Below are 4,389 nucleotides of genomic sequence, written 5' to 3'. Positions count from 1 at the left end.
TTAGTGTTAGTTGCTCAGCTATGTCTGACTCTTTGTGACCCCATGAACTGTAGCCCATCAAACTCCTTTGTCCTTGGGGTTCTCCAGGCAAGAATACTGGAGTGGGTTGCCATTTCCTCTTCCAGGGGATCTTCCCAACCCAGGGATCAAACCTGTGTTTCTTGAGTCTCCTGCATCGGCAGGAAGGTTCTTTACCACTGGAGCCATCTGGAAAGCCCTAATTGACTATATATCACACTATAATATTGAGATCTTAAGTGCCAATCATGCAATGGTACAAAGTTTCTCTGGTACAAAGTACCATTGGGTACCGTCCTTGTACCACAAGATTGGGCAAGTCGAAGTGCCCATCATAATAAAATGGAAATGGTATATTCAGGACTGAACTAAACCTGGACCACATGGAGTCACTGCCTTACCTGAAAAGGTTTCTGAAATTCCTATAGAAAGCCTTGAGCAAGAGGCTATAATTAGCCTAAGATAACTGAGTCACCTGTAAAATGGGGAAAGCCCTTTGACTCTTAAACCACACAAGAAAAACAGCAAACGTGGTTCACTGATGGGTCAGCTAAATATATAGGATCCACTCACTATTGGGAAATGGTGGCATATAATTCAATCACTACTAAATTGCTAACAACTACTGGGGAGGGTAAAAAGTAGCCAGTTTGCTGAGTTTTATGGTGTTCTTAGGTACTAAAGCAAGAAAATTTAACTGAATGTCATACATACACAGATTCATGGTCAGTAGCCAATTGATTGGCCACTTGGTTCCCCTTATGGGTAGAGAATAATGGAAAATTCAATCCAAAGGGCTATGGGGAAAGGAATTATGGTCTGACATTTGGGAAACTGTTCAAACTACTAAAGTTTCATTGTTTCATGTATACGCCCACAGTGTTCCAAATTCTACAGAATCAAGGTATAACTCTATTACAGATGAACAAACCCGAATCCAAGCTGTAGAAGCTGATCCAGACTCCAATGACTTAAAAGGCCTGACTTTGTGAGCATACCAAAAATGTGGCCATCTGGGAGAAAAAGCAACATACAGGTGGGCTCAGGATTGAGGTATTTCTTTAACTATGAATCTAATTAAATCTGTTACTTTACAATGTCCATTTTGTCAATATATTAAGCATAGAAGCTTGCCACAGCTTGTCAAAGGACAATTGGTATGTGGCAAGTTGCCTGGGAAAATATGGCAAATTGATTACATTGGCCCATTAATTCAAGATAAAGGATGCCAGTAAGTGTGGACATGTATTCTCAATATTTGAGAATACCTATTTTGGATGTTTGGTGGCCATTCCCTTTGGGAAAGCCAATCAGACTAATACTATTAAAACTTTGGAGATAATTAATTTATATTATGGTGTTCTGCTTCAAATTCAAAGTGAAAATTGGTCACATTTTAAATGTAAGCTAATACAAGAGTTTGTCCAGGAACATAACATACAGTGGAATTTTTATATTCCTAATTATCCTCAAGCTGTTGATTTGAGTGAAATGAAGGGTTTGCTTAAACATCAGTTAATTAAACTTGGAGAGAGTTTGTATAAAAATTGGGAGACCTGAATTCTGCCCTCAATATTTTAAATAATGGACCTATAGGAAAATCAGAAATTCTTTTGATGAAAGTGACTCTTCCAAATAAATAGATTTCCATTCTGAAACAATTAAGAAATTATCCCTTTCCAAGCTACTCCTGAGGCCACCAGACTGGATTTGTACTCTATATCTGAACATATGCTTACTAAAAGATTGATATGTGCCATTTCAACTAGTATTGGAATCAAATGCCTCCTGGACACTTTGAATTAATCAAAGGATGCTACAGTTTATTGTTACAAGGGATCTGTGTCAATGAGGAGTTATGGACCCAGACTACCAAGGAGAAATCTGAGTAATTCTACAAAATGAAGGAAAGGATGCTCCATTTATTAATAAACATGATCAAATTGCCCAATTGCTGATTTTTCCATGTGTAATTGGCAAAGTACAAAAAGGAGAACCTCTTACCTTACTAACATTTAGAGGTGAAAGAGTGTCTGGATCCATAAATGAAATAACTGCAATTGGAACTAAAGTCTGGGTGAAGCAGCCCAACAAATATTACTATAGCTGCTGATGTCACTGTGCATGGAAAAGACAATATCATATCAGTGATTATCCCCAGACAGGAAAAATGTGCCATTAACCCACTGTTATTCTCATGAATTGATTATTCTTGGAGGCCTGACTGTAATATGTATTGAGATTTACACCTCCATCTTTCAGGGGATGCTGCAATTAAGAAGAAAAGACATAGGAGACCACTACAGTATTTTCCACTGGAGAAATGCAAGCCAGGTTCAAACTCAAGATAATTTCACCTGCCCGGGAAAGCAGCACTGCCCACGCCTAATGGTAACTTACTATGAACAAAATTTATCTGTCTGGTCAGGGATAAATCCTGACAGCATATGTGACTGAGTCACTGTGTGATTGCCACACGCCTCCTCTTTGGTAGCTGAATTAACTCCTTGTGCATTAATAATGTGCTGTAATGTCTTAAAAATTCCTCCTGATGATCCTGCTGCTCACCATATGCACAAAAGTATAAATTCCTATAAAAACATTACTGCTTTACAATTATACAATGGAGATACTGCACAGAATGTATCTTTAATACAGATTTCTGTCTTCATATGAGTGAATAATTCACAAATTTATGGAAGAGGTCACTGAGCAATCTCATTACCATCATAAGCTATCTGCCTAAAGTTATGCCCCACTTATTAGTCAAGATTCCTCACCATGTGCACAACTAGCTCAACATTATCAAAAGTTTTCATTATATTTGTAACATTTTTTTAAATTATAAAAGTATGATAACACATTTATAAGAGACTTGGAAAATATGGAATAAATTTACAGATAGTTCCACTATATATTGCAATTATATTTTTAATTAGATAAATTAATATTTTAGTTGGAGTTTCAATATCAAACTCAAAAATTCATAGAATGAATTAATTAATTTGATAGAATGAATTAATACAAAGAAGTAGAAGGATATAGTAGACCTGAAAATCACCATGAACCAATTCAATACAATTAAGATTTATATGATCAGTAGGATACAAATTTTATTCAAGATACCATAGACTGTAGACTAGGAGACTCTGGAACATAGGAGACTAGGGACTAGGGACAAAAAAACACAGTGCAAAATTTTCATAGTCTAAAGATTTGAAATTATACAGATGTTGTTATTACTGTGGAATTATTTTAGAAATCAATGTCAAAAGATATTTGAAATACCTTTTGATATTTCAAAAGATATTTGAATATCAAATTCAATATCAAAAGGTATTTGAAAATCACCCACATATTTTCAAGTACAATGTGACAGTTACTAATAAAGACCTTTGACTTAGCCATTGAAAGCCTCAATAAAGTTAGACTGAAAAAAACACAGAGGGTTATTGCAGAGAAGAAAGAATTTAAACAAGAAATTATTATCAAAATGAGAAATTAATATTAAAGATATTTTAAACAAAATCCTATGTATTTGGAAATTAAATGTACACTTTTAAATGAAAGTGTATCTAAGAAGCCATAACAAGGAAAATTAGAAAATCTTTATAATAGAATAAAATGAAGAGAATTGACCAGAATTTGTTGCATGCAGCTGAAGCTGCTCAATTAAATTAAATACATTGCAAAGTCTTGAATAAGGCATGAAAACAAATAATGAACACTAGCATAACTTTTTGTGAAATTTGAACAAAATCTGTACTTTAGTTAATAATACTATATCACTTTTTAATAACCTGCTTTTTTCTAACAGTTCTCTTTACATTCTCAGAATTGGATTAGAAATTTCAAGCCTCATTCAATTTTTTAAAATCACTAATGTCGGGAGCCGCATTAGGCATTACTGACAAAATGGAGGCTTGGTCCCCAGCCCCCTCTCATTCTGCAGGCACGGATCCTGGGATGAAGGAGTTAGGACTTGTAATTCTGACTTGTCTTTTCCTCTTCTCAGCTGAGTTGACTGAAAATGAACATTAAGGTGCTTATTGGTCTTGAGAGGAGCATGAGAAGGCACAAAGCCTTCTGCAGCATTGCTCAGAAAATAATTCATAATCACTGACATTTGTTCAAGGACTTTTACAAAAGAGTGTTCCAGGATGAGCACATAGGCATAGCTTGAGGCCATGGGAGGGATTGATATCTGAAGCCTATTTGTGAGGAGACAGTTTAGGGCAAAGGAGTTTACTGAATTTAGGGCTTAGAAATAATTAAAATAGTTAGAAGTTAAAGATTTAAGGAATGTTGTAAAGTTAGCATATTTTACTATAGCTTATAGAAGTTAGGAATTTTTTAGAGACACTATAGCTA

At 35.2% G+C, this 4,389-nt stretch overlaps 1 long non-coding RNA gene across 1 annotated transcript; it reads left to right on the top strand.

Annotated features, from left to right (window-relative positions):
• Positions 1-935: 935 nt before the first annotated feature.
• On the top strand, positions 936-2,539 carry LOC104984168. Its single transcript, XR_824715.1, has 2 exons — positions 936-1,054; positions 2,281-2,539. It is a non-coding gene; the product is annotated as an uncharacterized LOC104984168 (long non-coding RNA).
• The last annotated feature ends 1,850 nt before the right edge of the window (positions 2,540-4,389 follow it).

The sequence above is a fragment of the Bison bison genome, unplaced genomic scaffold (genome assembly GCF_000754665.1).
Source record: "Bison bison bison isolate TAMUID 2011002044 unplaced genomic scaffold, Bison_UMD1.0 scf7180017863932, whole genome shotgun sequence".
NCBI classification, from domain to species: domain Eukaryota; kingdom Metazoa; phylum Chordata; class Mammalia; order Artiodactyla; family Bovidae; genus Bison; species Bison bison.
The sequence above is the reverse complement of the archived record's forward strand: the minus strand, read 5'-3'. Positions and strand labels throughout refer to the sequence as shown.